This window comes from Equus caballus, chromosome X (genome assembly GCF_041296265.1).
Source record: "Equus caballus isolate H_3958 breed thoroughbred chromosome X, TB-T2T, whole genome shotgun sequence".
Lineage (NCBI taxonomy): Eukaryota > Metazoa > Chordata > Mammalia > Perissodactyla > Equidae > Equus > Equus caballus.
In genome coordinates, this window is record NC_091715.1 from 127,010,271 (window position 1) to 127,030,375 (window position 20,105).

General features: G+C 40.6%; 1 protein-coding gene across 2 annotated transcripts in view; it reads right to left on the reverse strand.

The window, feature by feature from the left end:
- Nucleotides 1-19,613, reverse strand: part of USP26 (ubiquitin specific peptidase 26) — a 53,220-nt gene extending 33,607 nt beyond the window's left edge. The window contains exons 1-7 of one of the 2 annotated variants that reach the window (XM_070256653.1): nt 19,521-19,613; nt 17,969-18,067; nt 17,378-17,448; nt 15,713-15,816; nt 15,195-15,311; nt 12,654-12,710; nt 11,757-11,816 (exon numbers count right to left, since the gene is read on the reverse strand). The gene's annotated coding sequence lies outside the window, so the exon portion shown is untranslated. Of the gene's footprint in view, nt 1-11,756; nt 11,817-12,653; nt 15,312-15,712; nt 15,817-17,377; nt 17,449-17,968; nt 18,068-19,520 lie in introns of both variants that reach the window. The other variant, XM_023633212.2, reaches the window with a different exon arrangement.
- Nucleotides 19,614-20,105: the final 492 nt, after the last annotated feature.

The window sequence follows — 20,105 nt, forward strand, 5'->3', positions numbered from 1 at the left end:
ACCTCCCACAGTCCAAAAATAGTAACTTGACCCGGTAAATACTTGGTTGAAAAGGATTCAATTAAAACAAGTTTAAAAAGCAACCCAACAGGGACCGGCCCCGTGGCCGAGTGATTAAATTCATGCACTCCGCCGCAGCAGCCCAGGGTTTCGCTGGTTCAGATCCTGGGTGCGGACATGGCACCGTTCATCAGGCCATGCTGGGGCGGCATCCCACACGCCACAACTAGAAGGACCCACAACTAAAAATATGCAACTATGTACCGGGGGACTTTGGGGAGAAAAAGGAAAAATAAAATCTTAAAATTAAAGCAACCCAACAATACAGTAAAACAATCATGCAATAGCCCAAAAGGGATTAATGACATGAGAATTAATTATTATTCTAATATCAAGTGCCACATATAGAGGCAGATTTGACGCTATAGTACCTTCACATGAGTGAGACACAGATTCTTTGCCTAAGTGTCTGGGCTACACATGACCTAATAGGAGCCTTTCTTTGCTTTGTTTCTTGCTTTTGCCTGGTTCTGGTCATTGCCCTACCTTATTGGATGCTTAAACTGTGCATTCCTTCCTGTGCCTAGAACAAAGCTAAGTAAAGAAAGCACTATAAGGGACTTTAGGGATCACCCCATTAGAACATTCTAATTTGATATTATAGGAAACTTAGATATGAGAAGGTAAAGGGATGGCCCCAAGGTCGTGTGGCTGGTTAGTAGACAAGTGCCACTAGATATACACAGCACAGGGCCCAGAGTACATGGTAGGCAATCAAATGTCCTATGACCAAAGAAAGAAATAACTGCTTAGATTACATTAACAGGAATTTAGCCTGGGAAATATGTTGAACTCCTGAGGTAGTCCTTGAACCCTGAAAAAACTGTAAAAGCCCATGGATATGTGTAAAAGCCTGTTTTTCTGAGAAGATGGTGTACAATGTCAACAGATTATCAAGTTGATCTGTGACCAAATAAATGTTAAGAACCACTGCTTTAGAACAAATAAAATGCATCCCTACAAATAGAACTCTTGGTCTTAAAGATGGCATAGGCTGCCATATGCTTACCCTGCTGTGTATGCGCATGCACGCACACACGTGCACTGGATGGGGAAGAGCGCTGCCCACAAACAGGCACCCTATCACAGCTCCTTGAGCTCTCCACGCAGCCCTTTCAAATATCTACATTCACGTCTACAGGCCCTCTGTGAAGTCCTTGTCTACTTTTGCCCTTCAGTAACACAAGGGTCAGGTATGCCAGAGCATTCTGCAAATGGCATGTAAAGAAAAGTTGATTACAATTTAAAGTGATAACATCGTGGAGTTGAACATAATACTCTATTATTTCAAATCGTGTGACAGTGAATAATGGTTACCACAATCAGGAAGGTAAGCTGGCCCTTTGGCAAGAAGAATTTTGGTCCTTATCAGCTCTAAGAAGAAAATCCAAAACCCCTTAAATGTCATTTGCAGATGGTTTCTATCTGATCTACCACCAATTTAGCCTTTCACCAAATCATATACTCATGAGCTGGGAGAGGCCTTACAGGTCATCTGGGCTAGCTTCCCACCCTCTTCAGGAGACCCTTTCCCAGCGTTCTTGACAGCCTGTGAATGCCAACTGGCCTCAATTAGAAAATCAGTCTGAACCACAGACTGCCAACTTGCTCAAATGACTGTTTTCACAGCACTTTATAAAATGATTTGGAACATAGTTTTCTGAGAAAAGTACTACAAGCATTTATTACATTGTTGATTTGCATAGAATTCCTTCAGAACGAGGATGAATAATTCAAATGGAAAGACTGTCAAAGAAATGGCAATTAAGAGAGGGTGATATTTTACTGCAAGCACTATGGTAATCATTGTACGACAACATTCGAACTAATTGTAGGTTGTAGTGGGAAAGCTGAGATTGGAAACTACTTCTAAAAAGCAAGCCGGTAGTCCATCCACAGAGTTAACACTGGCTTTGTACTTCACTCTTAGTGCTCATTTGAATACATAAGCTAAATAGTAAGTTATTAAATGCCCCCAATCTACTCTATTAATATAATAGAACGTAATACTTGTTTGCTGGTTTAAGGAAGGAAGGAATGATGATTGTCTAAGCCTGCATTGTGGGATCTAAAGAAATAAGTAATCGACTTTTTCTAAGGGCATCTAACGGTTCTATTTATTTCCTATCTGGCCCAATGACTTCTCCAACTTCATAGGAAACACTCCCTTTCAGTGCCTAAAAAAGACACTCCCTTGTGTCTGTGCCTTATAGTAATACTCTGAGTGCTGATTTAAAGCATTAGACTCAGATCCAGACCTCAATCACAGTGCTTACTACTTTCTACTTTCTAATTACATGCTTGTAAAGAAATGAGAATTATATAACTGTAAGCATGCTTATGCCATGCTAAGGAGCTCCTGGAAAGCTCAACTCCTTTGGGATGCAACTCTGAACACTACATCACCATCCCCTTCCCACTCCTAATGCCTCATCCTTAACCCTAATCTAACTCTAGACACAAGCATATAAGAAACCCTTATAAAACTTTGAATTCTAGAAGGATGGCAAAGCCTTTCTAATGGCTGAACGTCCTGTGCGGTATGCACCAGTTGGTCTAAGTAATGAAAAATTAACCACCTAATTACGTGACATTTCTTCCTAAACATGAACGCAGTTATCAAACAGGGGTGTGGCCAGAGGATGGTGAAAGAGATTTGTGACCCAGTCTTCTCTCTGGCCTTGTGACTGTGGATAAATCATTTAAGGTCACTGTATTCAATTCCTCCATCTGAAAAAGGGGCTAATTTACTGCTTTTGTCTAACTACTGACTTCCTTGAAATGTGAGTTTTGAGTTCTCCAGAGAGGAAAGGTGCACAGAAGAATGCAAGCAACAATACAAACAGGGGACAAGACCGCGGCATCAGCTCAATCACAATCTGTGCCCTTGTTGTCTCACTACGTTCCTAAGGTCCTGTGTGTTCATTTCCCAGCATTAGATGCAATGTCTCTTCTTTACATGAATACACCTCCTCAACCTCTAGGCACCCTGGACCTTTTTCATTTCCAGTGTGCACTGGAATAGCCCATTAAATACTCTGCTGATGAATCAAACGCACATACACACTCACACACACACACAAACACACACAGATCTCTAAGAAAACCTCTCTGAGGAGCTTGAATGAAGCAGCTGGTTTCATTTCCATACTCAGGAAAGCAACTAGTATGTGGCACAAAACAGCCATTCCTTTTCCGACCTTGAAAAATAGTTAATGTTAAAACTGTGTCTGCATATATGTGCAAGCATCTGTTTGACAGCCTAGAACAACATTAAAATGCTCTGATCAGATATTTTTCTCACCAGCTCCTCTGGGGAGGAGTGCAAAGATTAATGTGAAATTCAGCCCAACTCTAAACACAAAGTGTTTCTACACAACTCTGGAGATTCATAGCCTGAATGTAGAATTATTCCCTGTTCATTTACTTCTTGTCCAAATGCAAAGAAATTAATTTTCTGGTCATAATTTCAGTACTTCTGGGACATTATTAGGACAAAAGTAAAAATAGAACATCATTATATTGTCAGGTCCTATGGCTGAGTGTGACTAATAGCTGTAGTGTCACAGACGTGATAATCCAATAAAGCCGATGTGTACGAAGGGCCAAGTGACACCACTGCTGGGAAAGACCTAAGTCTGGTGGCAGCAGCAGATTTCAATCAGCAATTCAGCTTTAAGGATCACAGGTCTATCTGTGCCCTCCCACCTTTCTCTTGAGTACTCTCCCCTCTCCTCTGTGGATTCTTACTTTTGCTGCATCCCTGGAAAGCCAAAACAAGTTGCACCCTACCATTAAGATTTTCTAAGACTTTTTTTTATCTAAATTGCAATGCTTCTTTCCCTTCAACTTGTTATACAGAGTAAGTGAATTTAAGTTAGTTTGGCCTCTCTAACCAGACTGTAAGGTTCTTAGGAAAAGGATCATTTCTTTGCCATGTTTTTTCTCACATTTCCTCTAGTGTCTGGCCTCATCCTGAGGTTATTTCAAGTACATGATGCATTCTTTAAATCCTGAGCAAACCTATTTTCTTCCTTCTTTTTATCTCCCAAATGAGGTAGGAAAATTCCTCTATAGCCTCTGAGGCCCCTTCCAGTTCTCCTGTTTCATGATAGTCCACGTTTGTACTCCGATGGTCAAATACCACACTGCAAAGAGACTATAGATAGTCAGATATCAGGAGGCCAGGGATGGCTAAGACCAGCACTCCAGGAGGAAGAAATAGCAAGAGCAAAAGCCTTGAGATGAGAAAGTATCTGGCATGTGTACGGAACAAAAGAGAGGCCCAGAGTTATGAGAGACAGTAGGAATCAGAAAAACTGTCAGACAGGTTGTCAGACAGTTCACCAGCACTAAACAGAAGTGCAATTAGCAGTTGTTACCTTTAAAGCACAGCTGTTTTATCCACAGCCCCCACAGCTACAGGAGAAAGAGAAATGAGGAGAAAAGGAGAAAATCCTATAGTGGAAGGGAGTTTTTTTTTTTTTTAAGTTGTAATAGGCAGTCAAGACTAGTTGAGTGTCTTTCCTCATGTTACCCCTCCTTTTTTGAGTTGTGTTAATCTATTGAATTATCTGTGAAATCCAAAGCAAGGTAGACTAGGTTGAGGATTATTTATATTGCCCAAGTCTGAGAGTTTAAGATAAACATGTGCAATAATATGAATAGAGCCATACAGAAAGGTAGAATGGCAGGAATTTATCAACTCAATGCATTAACATAGGCTATCAGAAGCCCTAATCAATAATTTCCAATGACAAAGATTTCTATGTGATGAGGAATCAAGTTAACACTATTAAGTGTTACTACTATTATTAGATGTAGTTTATTTGATTCATACGACCTTTTCAAACGTGCAATTCATGGCAACTAAATGGTTTCTTGGTGCTCTAGATGCTGGGGAGCATTACATTTGGCGATACCTGTAGTTCTTATAGCAAAAAAAAAAAAGGATGAATTTATGATTCTATGAATTTCCCTCTTTCCCACAATAGTGACAGTCTCATACAAAGGCTAACTCCTCAGGTTCACAAGATCTCACGATGAAGACAGTATTGATGACTGCTGGGCCCCTGAAGTGACTGCAGGACTAAGTCAGGCACTGTGGTAAGCAGGATCAAAGATGGTCCCCAGGAATGCCCATTTCCTGGTATTCACAACCTTGTGTAATCCCCTCCCCTTGAGAGTAGCCTGGACTTACTGACTAGCTTTCAACAAAGAGAACATTGCACAAATGGTGGGATGCCACTTCCTATATTGGGTTACCAAAAAACCTGTGGCTTCCATCTTAGGCATCTTTTCTTGCTCTCACTCATTCTGAGAGAAACCAGCTGCCATTTTGTGAGCTACCCTATGGAGAGGCTCAAGTGGCAAGAAACTGAGGTCTCCAGCCAACAGCTACTGAGGATCTGAGGCCAGCCAACACCCACCTGAGTGAGCCTGGAAGCAGATCTGCCTCCAGTTGAGCCTTGGAGACAACACGGCTTCAGCGAACAACCTGATCACAGCTTGGTGAAAGACCCTGAGCCAGAACCATCCGGATAAGTGATACCCATATTTCTCACCCACAGAAACTTTGGAAACTTTGAAATAACAAATGTTTTTTGCTTTAAGCTAAGTTCTGAAGTAATTTCTTATATATAGATAGATAGATAGATAATACAGGCATCCATTTGGAACAATAACCAATACTAAGCACTGGGAACAGCTTCCTATAGCCATTTCCTCCTCCACTCCAAGCACCCAGGACCTCTCCAAAATTAATAAACTAATACACAAGCTCTAGGTTACTACAAGTCATAATACATGCCAAAGGACAATGCTCTCTCTTCTGTATCCATTTATTTTCTACAATAGTATCAGAACCACTGGGAGGAAATCACACCTGACTATCAAATTAAAAGAGGATTAATCAATAATACTGATTTGATGTTTATGTAGCCTAGAGATAATGGACTCTGCAGCAACTATTTATCTTGAGAGAACCAAATTTAAACTGTTGGTCCAGTGTTAAATATAATCTTCCTATGATATTTTCCCTACATTAGTCTATGGGTTAAGTAACCTATCCTCCAGTTTGTGGCCAATGAGTTTTTAAAAACAGCCCATATAGTGGGGCTGGCCCCGTGGCCTAGTGGTTAAGTTCGCGCGCTCCGCTGCAGGCGGCCCAGTGTTTCGTTAGTTCGAATCCTGGGCGCGGACATGGCACTGCTCATCAGACCACGCTGAGGCAGCGTCCCACATGCCACAACTAGAAGAACCCACAACGAAGAATACACAACTATGTACCGGGAGGCTTTGGGGAGAAAAAGGAAAAAATAAAATCTTTAAAAAAATAAAAATAAAAATAAATAAATAAAACAGCCCATATAGTATGTAGCTGGAGTTAACTAGTGAGCCAGCATTAAAGCCAGAATGAAAGGTAGAAAGGAAAGAGGTACCAAGATTCCATTTTCACGTAAAGAAAGAAGGAGGCTGCCTCTGGTGGCCTAGGTGAAGAGTTTTGTTTCCCTCAGCATGATGGAGTATATCTGCCCCCAAGTATTTTATCTCATTTTGAAGGATTAACCCAAACCAAAACCCACTGAATTTGCCCATCATCATCTCTCGTGATTAGTCACTTTCTAAAAGTGCAGAGGAAAACTATGTAGTGGTTACACACTTGACTTTTTCAAGCTAGATTGGGTCCAGGCACTGAAGAGAGCTAAATGACATTTCAGAAGCTTAGTCATTTTGAATAAAGATTCCCTTTCCTACTAATGTTAAGCAGAAAAATATTGCATTTAGGTAAGAAGGCATAAGAATTAAAAAAAATGAAACACTTGCCTTATGAATAACACCACCATCATTTGCATAGTACTTATCATTTACAAAGTGCTCTTCTATACTGAGAAGTAAAAGCATGTACCCTCCCACGGCTCACTGCCTACGTTAACATGATTTTACTCTTTGGCTGTTTTATCAAATATAATTTTACTATCTACTGTATTCATCAACATGACTTTACTATTCCAGGTAATTCTTGCTCATGAAGGAAATTACTGCAGATAACTCTGCTGTTCATCCCAGAAACTTCCAGAAAAAATATTCAAATGAGCAGCAAACAGACTTTCAGCCAAGTGGATTAAAGTCAAAGCCCTTGTCTCAAACACTTGCCCCTGTTGTGTCCACCAATCCTCGACTATTGTACCATAATCCTTACCCCATCCTAACCAAGCTCCCACTCACACAGCCACCTTCAATCAAAATCCCAAACCTCACAATTAGCATCATTTTGCCTTTCCCCCCGACATACGATATAAGACTCTGTCAAAGTAGTGCTCTTCTTTACCACGGTAAAGCGAAACTCAACTTTGCCTTAGCAACAAGTTATTCTGGTAGTGTTTTTGAGGATCCAGCATTCAACAGTGCTTTTTACTTCTGCCCTCATCCCGGCCCCTTCAAGAAGCCGGGGCAGATCTTATCATCTCCATTTTGTACTGACAGAAACTCAAGTTCAGAGACGTTAAGTAATCTGCCAAATCAAAGTACATGAGCAGTGGAAGAATTAAAACAGATTAAGTTAAAAGTAAGAGTTCTTAATTTTCAAGTATGAGATTTTAGAAATCAGCCATGGCAGATAGGGGAATATGAGATCTTGAAAACCAGGAGAGTAGATAAAAATAGGAAAGGAAATACACCCAGGTCTACATTCTCTTCACGAGTGTAGTATATAACGAAGGATGTTTAAGTTGTTAAAGATCACAAAGGATGACCAGGATCCAAGAACCTAAGAATCGATGAGACAAGAACTTAATAATCAGAGTGGGTTGACCCCCATCCCCACCCACTGAAGGAGTCAAGAGACAGAAAATGATTAAGAAGCACAAAGTGTGCAGTATTAGCAATGAGGAAACTACCTCTTGAAGATTAAGACAAAAAATGGATGGATTAAAAGAAAAGTCCAGTAATATCAGCATAAAATACTAACAGACTTACTGGATGACTTTCTAGTGACAGTTACCATAGGTAGCTCGGGATATAGTAATGCATGTTTCCTAAGGGCACATGACCGAAACATTTATGGAACTAGGAAAGGCAAATCAAAGATGAAACACGATAAAGTGTAGCCAAGCAGGACAAGGACAGAGAAAACTATAGCTTGGAGTAGATTTCAGATGGCCTGAGGATGCTCACGGGAAAGGGACAGGATTTAGTTAAAGAGTGGATGCTTCTCGACAGATGCAAAACACATTAGTTTCAGAAGTGTCATTACAGTGAGACCCCGCAAACAAGAATATGTTAAGAAAACAAAGGACTGAGCTGGAAAATGAGGAAAAATCAGTGAAAAAAAGGCACTGAAACCCAGCACACAGAACTAGCCCAAAATAAGAAAGAAAAAGAAACTGACCAAGGTAAGGAGTTATAACTTAGAAATTTAGCTGAGCCCTCCTGAAAATCACTGAGGGATCCCAAGAGGGAAGTGAAATATTATAGGCAGCAACCACGACTACAGATTGGTACAGCAGAAAGATATGGAATACGGAAAAGCTGCAGGAAAACAGTGTCTTGAAGAATATATTGGAACAACCCTACCCTCAAACGGCAGCTCACGTGCAAAAGTCTGTCCCAGATAACTCTCTAAACAAATGAGAAAGTTGAGAGGCCACTTATCCCCAGAGCCATTTTTCATAGGCCCAAGAAAAAATCCACAAAGGGCAGGGGGCAGCAAAGCCTACATCAACTCAGAAATACAGAATTCATAGGGAAAATGGTAAATAAAGAACTGTCTTCATTACCAAATTCTCAACTTTGCAAAAAAGGGCAGTAGTCTCCCATGTACTCGAAATGGGCATTGGTATCTGCTTCTTCCATGCAGGTATGTCGGGCATTGTATCAAGGACACTTACATCTCTACAATTCTCAGATGCTCTTCCCATGTTAAGGCAGATTTGAACAGACAATCCAATGCAATTCCAAACTACTTATTTTCCATTGAGCTCAAGGTATTTGAAAAAAAATAAATCAAATATATAAACCAATTCTGAGAAGTGAAAGCTTCTCACATGTTGGTCTCCTTACAAATGGGCTGATTGTGAACTGCCTGCTGCGTACTTACCAGTTCACACACTTTCCCTGTGCTCCTTTCCATACTGCCTAATTTGCCTGTCTCCTTCTGGCCTTCTGTAGACTCATGAAGCATATTTACATGCCAAAGACTTTGAACTATCATATCATAGGTTGAGAAACTACCACCAAGAAATCAGTATTTAAAACACCTACAGTGCAGCCCAAATATCCTTCTGCATCTCGGTGAATACAATAACTTTTCAGGGCTAAAAAGAATCCTTCTCAAGCTCTAGATGATAAAAAGATGATGAACACTACTTACCATCCTTTCCTCACGTACCAAGAGCAATCAGTCTCTCTGTCACTTTAATAACAGACCAGGAAAGGTGATAATGTTAAGAGCATGGAGCTACCAGCTTCTTGCCCAAGTGTTTAAAAAATAGATCAGAGACTGGCCATGAAGCCTAGTGGTTAAGTTTGGCATGCTCTGCTTTGGTAGCCTGGGTTCAGTTCCTGGGCGCAGACCTACACCACTCGTCAGTGGCCATGCTGTGGCGGCTCACATACAAAATAGAGGAAGACTGGCACAGATGTTAGCTCAGGCTGAATCTTCCTCAGCAAAATAATAATAATAAAAAATAAAAAATAGATCATAGATGGAATACTTATTTAAATGAAGTATTTAAAGCGATTGAGGAGTCTCAAACTGAAATTGCCTTCAAGGATACTAAAATTTAAAGTCTTATCTATGCTGATATCGTTGCCCATTAAAAATCATCTTTAAGTATTACTCATTATTAACTAAAGAAAACCAGAAGGTAGAAGGGGAAGACACATGAAAGTTTAAAAAATCAAGTGGCAACAGTGCTGGACATTTCTTTCGAAAGCCTGTATTCTGAAGCCGAAACCTGTAGGGAAAAGTGGTGTTTGCAGACCGTCATAGTTTTGTCTTTTGCTATATATCTCCTTCCATATTTGCTGGCTACCTCTCAGGCCATAGTAATAAAACTCTCAGATCTGTGATATCCCTTAGATTGCTCATCCAGTTGGGGAGATGTTGAAGCACAGGGAGGGGTGGGAAGGGGGAAGAGGGCAGGAGACACCCCTGAACACACAATACCCACGATACCTTTCACACCACAGCCCCTGTCCTAACCGTGTGCTTTATCTTCATCCTCAGGCGCAGCCCCCTCTCCACACCTGGGCTGTAGGCCCTTACAGGTAACAAACCATTTCCTAATTGTCACTCCATCTCTCCCGATTCCCTTTGTGAGGATTTATCCTCTGTAATTCTTCTCTCCTTAGAAAGACAGACAGCCCAAGTGGCCAAAGGATCCCATCTTAAATCCTTTTAGTGCCGTCATGTTTTTCTGAGCAGTTTTCAGCACAAGTTAGTTCTACAACTGCAAATTCACATGGTGTTGCTTCTGGATAAACATGGTGAGCAAGAAAGGGGAGAATGGTGGTAGGCTGGGGAAACTACTGTTGTTATGAGTAGACCTCATGGAATTAGTTCATTTTTTAAAATGTCATTCTTGTATAAGTTTGATAGAAATAAAAACAAAACACAAACTTCTATTTCCTGACCGCTTTGTACACCCAGTGAGTAGCTAGCTGACCTCTACTTGGAAGAACCTCACACAGAGAGGCTGTAGGAAACGCATGTCAGCCCCACACTTGGACAGTCAGTGACTAAGGGATAGTCTTTTCTGGATCACTTTTGACTCATTAGAACACCATGAAAAATATGAGTTCCAACAAATGCCTACCTGTGATGAGTAGAGTTTATCATAAAATGAGACATTAGGGTCAATATCCTGTTAAGAGAACCCCTCATTTTAATAAAATATTATATCTCTTGATTCTGCTAAGAAATGACAAAACAAAATAGCAGGAAGGGAGAAAAAGCTTGTCAGGATAAGGGTGGTGTTTATGTCATTAAGATGCACCAACCTACCTTCCATTCTGGGTATATATATATAATGAATCCAGCCAAACTACTGACAAGCAACATTTGGAAATTAGACAAAATTGATTCCTAGACTCAAGCAAAAGTTCAAGGTGAGAGGGAGGGGGCGAGGAGCAGACTCCGATGGAAAAGAAGTCATTACCAGCTCCTCTGGAATACCAATAAACCTCAGTTTTGTGAAAGCATATTTTTATGGAATTTCGTAAACATCTCACTGTGGTCCCTTGACATTTCCAACCTAACTACGTGTGTGAATGGAGGACAGGTTTATAGAATAGCCAAAAATGAGAGATGCTGACAATAGGTAGCAGGAAACTGTTTTTGCTTAATAGAGGAATGAAAATTTCCACTGGGCTGAAGCACAAAAGGAATCTATGCTTACATTAACTAGGTGTGAGGGGGTGACTTTGTTTTGGTCAAAAGTCCAAAGGAACAGCTGCGTTTTGGGGTTTCCTGATGGCTGGGTGCCAGCCATGGCTTTAACTGATAAGGACCAGTTTCTCTGCACAGGTATTTAAATTAAACAAGCATTTCTCACAGGCAAGGCTTCTAACTGGTTCTAATTAACACTTAACGCAAGCTGTGAAAATCTTCACCTGCAGCCATTTTGTTTGTTCTGTGAATCAAGACAATATATTACCAAAAATGCTTCTCTTCTGTAACCCTTATATATCCTTACCTCCATAAGGATCTTGAGACAGGTAGGCACTTAGCCCAGATGGAAACAGTGAAACTGGATCTGTTGAGAAGAGGTCAAATTTAGAGAAGTTACTCTCTGACCAGCAGGCTACACATGTCCCCTTGCACACTATGAACAATCCCTCTTCCCTCTTTACTCTCTTCCCACCAGGCTTCCAGCTGGTATCTCTTGCCCTGCCTCCTCTAGTGAAGTATTTCCCTAGCCATTAGTCACTGTGTCAGCAGCTAGAGAAAGACTCAAGCAGGGGGAATAGAACCTCCGCTCTTAACTCAGGAAGAAGAGCTCCAGCAGGAGCTCCCAGCTCTGCTCCTGGGGGATCTAGCAGTCACGAGCCTCCAGCCATAGTGTGGCAAACTCATCAGCTCCTGCTAGACCTTGGACAGAGCTTCTTAAATTGTATAGTTACACATAGACACATACCAATGCCTCTTGTCCCTTTTGACACCTCATCTAGGCCTGACGTCCTTCACTAGGAGGCAGTTTATTCCTAGAACCAGTTCCAGACACTAGGAATGCAAATATGAACAGGACAGGGAAAGTCTCTCTCTCACTGTGTTTATATTCCCATGGGCCAGACCTATAATTAGTCTGCATCAAGCCATACAAATGGACTGCAACTCTTCTGGAAGGATCATGATATTCTCACTACTGCTACATGTGCTGTTACTGAAGACAGGCAACAAACCTGCACCAACCATACAACTTTTTAAATGTCACACTGTACAATGCTTTTCAGAGCATTAGGCTAAACAAAAATGAGAATATTTAAAGTAAATTCACTGAATCATTATGCCCTTCCTAAGTGTGTACATAATATTTGAGTTTGGAAACAAAACAGAGTCAAATATCTGAACGAGAAAGCATAAATTTACTTACCAAAAACCAATGACAAGATTCTTCATTAGAACCAATATGGATATTTTCATAGAAAGACTAGTTGGAAAAACACAGAAATGTTAGCAGCGGTCCTAACTCTACGTAATCAGATTGCCAGTGATTTTGAAACTCATTCAGTGTATGAGCTGATCGTGCACATCTCTTCCTAAATTTGCATTCAGTGATGTCACATCTGTTGTTTAAAATTAGCCATGAGATGGCAGTAATTTTACCTTAGAAATTGGCAAATGTTATATATCAGGATGTTTTCCCTTCTTTGTGAGAGACATTTGTTAAACATTTATAGCATAGCACTTTTTATAGTCTCTAGACCTACTTTGTGAGCACATATCGTAATTACAATTTGAAGTTATTTTCAAAGAAAATAAAATTTGAGCCCATTAACCTTTGTGTACATGGTGCTTTTTCATGTCCTAAGAAAATTGATTTTTCCTGCATAAAAGATCCATAATCCATATAGGCTTGTGCTTAAGTTCCCATTATAATTCACTCTCTCTCCAGTATCCATACAAATAAGAAGTATGGAAACACATTTAATCCAAACATGAGTTTGCAGTAGAAAAATCAAACTGACAATTTATAGCCAATTAAAATTCCAAATAATTAGTAACTATTCAGAGAGAAGACCCCAGATGAGTCAAAGGGCAAAGGACTGCACTCTTAAGGATTCAAGAAGCCAGGCTATACCTTAAGTTCTGTATAAGGTCCCTGTCACTTCTGCTAGGTTTCTGAAGTCTGGGGATATCCTTCCAAATAGATATTAACCCTTTGGGATTCCTCTGCCTCGTGACCACTTTTAAAATGCCAATACTTAGGGAAATTATTTACTACACCATTCATTTAGCCTTCCCCACACCTCCCCCAGAAACCAAAGATGACGGCAATGGGCAATGCGTCCAAGTGTGTGTGGAAGGGGGAGGAGGTGGCAGAGGTATAGTTAAGTTTCATACCTTTTTTGGACCAGCAAATAAGTTAAGATCTCCGTCACGTTACTTGGTGTAGGAACTTGGCCGGCACAGCTCCAGTAAGTGGTTTTGGGTAAAGTTTTTTCTAAATACCTCCAGATTCAGTTTTTCACATAATGAAAAATAACAATGACCCCCACTGTCCGGGCTTTACAGCAATTTAACCAATTACAGGGAGAAATCAAAAAGGTTTGAAATGCCAATGTGCTATGCAACAGCTAGACACTTTAGTTTCTAATCAAAAAGAAATGTGAATTTTTTTGACTTGGGGTGGGTGAACTTTAGGTTCCATGATCCTACCAGAATAAAACATGTGCTAATATAAAAATAGAGGAGCCAGAGGTATCTTTTGAGACTAAAAGTTAAAGTCTCTGTGAGAACACTTTAGGATAGTGCATATTTATACATGGCGTTTTCTCTTTCACATCATCAATGTTTTCACCTAACCTTAAATGAATTAATCACAGCCCAGAAATAACTTGTTACAGGCGTAGAAAGAGAGGAGAACTTTCTAGGACTGCAGGTTAGGCACCCTCCAGCTAGGATTTGACAGCTTGACAAACCCTAGAATGTCCCACTGGGTGCTGAGTCACGTCAGCCTCGGTGTAAGATGACCAATTTTGCCAGAACAGAACCTTGAGCAGAACAAGGAAAAATCACGGGTCCCTGGGCCACCTCTTGCTTCACAGCAAGATTACAAAGGTGTGGTTTCTAAAGAGAAGGCACTATAGCCTATGAGGAATTTGCTGTACCTGAGAAAGGAAAGAAAATAAAGGGAGGGGGTAGGGAGGAAGCTAAACTAAGCACTATGATGTCCTGCTCCTGTATGTGCATTCAGGAAATGAGGGACTGATTCCTTGAGTACCTCCTGTGTACTGGGTGCATTACAAAGATTATCACACTTAATTCTCACAACAGCCCTGATAGCAAAGTATGTTCCTGTTTTGCAGATAAGGAAATTCAGGCTCAAAGAGTTAGTTAAGAACTAAGGATAGACAGTTACTGCTGGAATCAGGTTTGAACTGAGGTCTGACTCCAAACAACCCAAGAGGGAAGTTATATAGTAGCAAGCAGGCATTTACTCTACAGATGACAATAATAAGTACAATTTCTAAGGCTTAGTGTTATGTGGCTGCAGGGGAAGACCACATTCCAAAGTGAGCAACAACTCCAAAAGTGTAAACTGTGTTTAGAAGATGGCCCACTCTGAGGTTTGGTATTCTCATGTTCTGAAAGCTTCAATCCGAAATTGACATGAAATCTCATTACTCATCAAAAGAGAATCCTGACCCAGTCACTGCATACTTTGCCAGAGAACTGACAGCAACGGTGAAATGAAGTTCAGACACAGGGCATCTACCTGTTTGAAAGAAACACATCAGATAGCAATCTGGGGAAACCAGCACCAAATATGGGGAATGCTTACCAATCGAGCCTTGTGGTTTGGCTGCTGTATTGACAGAGACTATGACCAGGGAAGAGAGAGCATTTATTTACACAGGAGCATTAAATGTAACCCAATTAACATTAGCCCTTTTTGTCATGATCAACTCACCCAAGTCCACTCGTCCCACTGTACTTCTTTTGTGTAATGGGACAGAAAACACAGGGGTCAGGGAGCTTTAGACTGCAAATTTCAAACCTTGCCGCCAGCTTCCAATACCTGAATGCACTGAAAAATTTTAACAGTGGCACAAAGTGTTGAAGTAATGTTAGAAACCAGCTGAGCTGCCAGACTATTGCTTTAGAGGGGAAAATGAGCTGAGTGTCTCCCAGACTCAGAGACTGGGGGTTACTATGTATTAAACATGGTATGTGGTCCCAGCATGTCTGCAAAGCAAGGAAATGGCCAACAATGTATGGAAAGGTAAAGTTTTGGAGGAGTATTGACTTACATAGTACTTTAATTGCTGGCCTATGCCCTCAGGACCCCCACCAGATAAATGCCACAGGAAGGGTGGGCTGACAGACTACCATTCCTTTCCCCCAACTTGGTCCACGGGTCTCATGTCTCCCCCTTTGCCATAGAAAGAGCTGGGCTTTAAATTTACATTCAGATCCGCGTTCTCATACCTGTTGAAACAAAGGAACCCAGCAGCACCTTGCACTCCTTCCACTCCCGAAGTTTGTTTTCTACAAACTTCTACTAATCCATTCCATCCTTCTGCTGTCCGCTACTGGCTTTCCAAAAGGAATAAAAATGATCAAAACTTTGGTGTTAAAAAGTCAGAGTGAGGTTTCTTTGAAATCAAAATGATCTAATTATGTCAATATGTCTGTAACAGCAGCGGTCCCCGTGGACAAAGGAACACAAATAAGGACTAGAAAAAGTTGCCCCTGCCTAATCAAAAGAACCGGTTCTAGAAACAGGGACTCTACCATGGAGCTAGCCGGCAGTGCCCAGGAGTGACGCTGCCACTGCTGGTAGTTCCTACCTCATAGAGGCACAGGGAACGGCTTTTAACACCATCTTTAACGATGGCACGGGGACAGGAGAGGGAGCTGCCCTCTGCCCAACACACCACACGTCCCACTATATAGAGATGCACTTACTCATCTGACTGGTTCTGACTATTGGTTCTGATTCCACTTTCTTCACGTTCGTTATAGGCCCACAGACTCATCAATCCCGGACTTTTTGTCCCAGGTCCTACAGGAGGTGGTGATTGAGGTGGTGATTGTACAAATCTACAAGGGGATCTGCCCGTGGGTGGACAGCTTCCCATCACTGCAGGAAAGTTACTTATCTGGGAAACTCCTTTAGGTGGGTGGCTGGGACAAAAGTCCCCTTTCCCTTATCCAGAGGAACTCCTGAAAATGGTTGGTGGGGCCAGGGTACCCAATCATGCAGAGTGAAAGAAAATGTAAGACAGTGAGCAACTGCACCCACCTTGTGGCTACAGGATCAGATCAGACTGCTGCTTCAGAGGTTTGGCTTTTCAAAATGGCCCATAGTTTAGCTTGCTTTAATCAAACATCACAAGGGAATTATGGACTATTAGGCTAATAGGCCATATCTCTTAATTTCTATAAGGGGGAGTCTCAAACAAATCACTTTATTCTATTCAATACCACAGCTAAAGACTCAGGTAGGATTACGGGTAATAAACCTTTGAAGTGGGAGTTTGAGTTGTTCACCAAACTATACAACAGTATTTCATGGTGTATTAGTGTCAATAACACAGTAAGTTAGAAAATCACGGACATCAGAAAGAAGCTAATATCATTTAGGGTAATTTCAGGAATAATTCCAACCATTAAATAATATTGCTACTGTCTAACACTGAACATAGATCTTCAAGGAAATAATAATGAAAGAAATTTGACAATTGCTAATACTGGTTTATGTGGATGTGGTCCTTGGAAAATAACCCCTCTACGATTTTATGAGCAAAATGAATGCAATAAAGATGCCTTCAAGCTTGACACCTAGGCCTAAATCCCACATTTAGAAATTGTTCAAGATTTGGGGCTCTGCTTGAAATGGTAGTATTTGTGAGGCTAGTTAACGTCTTGATTCCTAAAACCTTGGTACCTCATAGTAACAAACGCAGAGGCAGCTTTCAATCCTACCAACAATCGATGTTTCTGATTTCTAAGTAGAATCCAGGAACATAATATTTGGAGAACATCAATGTTCCACCAGCAAAGGTTTCAATCAGTGAGATACAAGACAATATTCATAATGGAAGTCAAACTCAATAATAAGCCAGACAAATTCAACCAGCACCATTTTACCTCACAGCAAGAATCAGGTTCTTCTCAGTGGTTACGATCTTCAGGTTTTTGAGTCGGGAGTTTTCCGTTACCTGGGATACACGTTAGACGTCACATAATGGAGGCCTGAATCTAAATACGCAATCCCTGTCAGTTTAAAACGCGCAACCAGCAACGGCATAGTCGCGTTGCCAAAGGGGCGGGGCCAGCACGCGCTGAGGTGGGGGAGGGACATCGTATTCCTGCCATTTTCTGTTCTGACTAACCCAATCTTGGACCACTGCTGTCCTTCTTGTTTGTAAATAGAAACTATGCAAATAATTTTCTCTGTGGAGTATCATTTGGGAAAGAGGGTTCAGGCCAAAAATTGCAAATTACTATTATATTAAATACACAACTATACTGTAAAATAAAATCCAAAACTACGCTACATGACTTCCAACAGCTACTCACTGCCGGTAAACACGAAGCACTCAATCTCACTGTAACTTTCCTAATTTATACATTGAAATGTCCCACACTTTTCAAAGGAAATGTATGCCAAAGACTAGGGACAGAATTGAATGGAACAATGTGATATTCAACATCAAATTATTGCAGGAAATGACTTACGAAACGTTCAGCGGTGGTCGGTGACGGGCACTTCTGGGCAGATCACTGCCCTAAAACAAACTCTCAGCCACTCCGATTATCAATTTGTGCGTTTTTACACTGAAAATACCACAAAACCTTTCAATTAGAAAACTTCCTTATTTGTGAACTGAAGATAACACGAAGCTTTTTTTACACAAAGGTTATGGAAAGGAGCAGGACCTACATTTAATGTAATAAAATGACACCAAACATACAACTACTCTGTAAAATAAAGTGCCAAATGGCATTAAACGGCAGTCTACGACAGACACTTAAGTGCGTCCATTGTTGTAAAACATTAAGGACTCGGTCAGATGATTAAATTCTGCATTCGTAAATCCTGAGTACCCCAAAACGTTTATTTTTAAGTAAATTTATGAAGTGAGAACAAGATCAGAATTTAGCCAAATTTATACCAAAAACACAATTTTATTATCAAATAAAAGATACTCAATCTGAACGTTAATTTCCTCCACTGTGACCTGAAATTTGCACAAAATCTCCCATATGAAATCCCCAACACCAAAATACACTGAATACAATGAGGATGAACAAACAATTGTTTTGTAAATTTAAATGCCAAACCAACATCCAACAGCGGCTGAATAGAGGCTTAGGGGCAGTGTTTGTAAAACGCCAAGCGTAAATAAGACCAAACTTTTAAAGGAAAATGCATGAAAAGCATCAGGACCACATTCGGTTGAATATAATAATAGTAAATACACAAGAATATTGCATAAAAATGCAAAATTGCAAAATGGTGCCTTTAAGGTAGTCAATGAACAAGTCCTGTGGTGATTGGATCGTCAGTTTCCTCATTTTTCAAGTTGAAAATACAAGAAAACTTTTTTGTTTAAATTAAGTCAGCAAATAAGAGGATTGATTCCAAAATTTAACCACACAAATAATATTTAAGAAAAAAATCCACACAAAACTATGCTCAAAGGCAGCCAACAGGAACTAACTGTCCCAATCCATGCACGATGCCTCAGTGTGTGAAATTTCTCCTTTTCAGATTGAAAATAAGAGACAGAGGGGCCAAGACCAAGAATTAAACAAATACACAAAGACAATAATCATCCAAAGATTTAAAATAAAAGGCAGAATCAGTTCCCTGGCAGCCACAGTGCTGTCCTACACTGGCTGAGGCAACGGCACCATCCACTTTCTCAGTTTTAAGTTGAAAATATCACAGCACCTTAACACCACATACAAGAGGGGACCAGGACCAATATTTAAACAAATAAAATATTAGAGTCATCACGTTGTAACACAAGGCATGAAACTGTGCCCAAATTCAGCTAATAGACCCACATTTTCACAATTCCTATGCCCTTCAGACTATTAAGTATACTATTAATTATATTATTGAAGTATATTATTAAATACTTATTATTAAATATTAAAGTAATTTGTTAAATATTTAATATATTTAATAAATATATTAAAAAGTATATTATTAAAGTATATTATTACATTCCCTATACCCATATATAAAAAGCATACTACAAATAGTCAACAATCAACTAACCTTACACTTTTGCGATTACAGACGGGAGCAGCAACCCTCCCCAACCCGGAGGAGAAGTCTACTCCACCCGACCCAAGACGAAATGGTCCCCCAACACCTGCCGTTGGGCTCGCTTTATAGCCAGTCTGTGGCTCCGCCTTCAAAGATTCTGATTGGTTGGGGTGAGAATGATTGACAGGAATCCTATCTACTCCTCCCTTTGTAAGTGGAACACTAGCTTGTATCTGAGGTGTTTGCTTGTTATTGGTGAGAAGGATTTGCTTTGTACTTGAGTTGGGGTTGCAGGAGTTGCGGGAAGCAAAGGATAAAACAACCGTGAAGTAAGTCGCGTCAGTCTCCCTGATTGCTTCTAGCAATGAATTCAAACAATCTCTCAACCATCCTTTTCAGCTTTGCATATCATTGCCTCCTTCTAGAAAGTTCTTCCCTGCCATTTCTGCTTTTGGATCAGACTCAAGCCAGATACCTGAGGGGTCTTAGCAGGAACTTCAACTCCCCCACAGCGACTATATTTAGGAGTGCTTGCTTCAGCAATCGGGAAAGAGAAATGGAGGTGGTACCAGGTAGGGATCTATCTGGACTGGA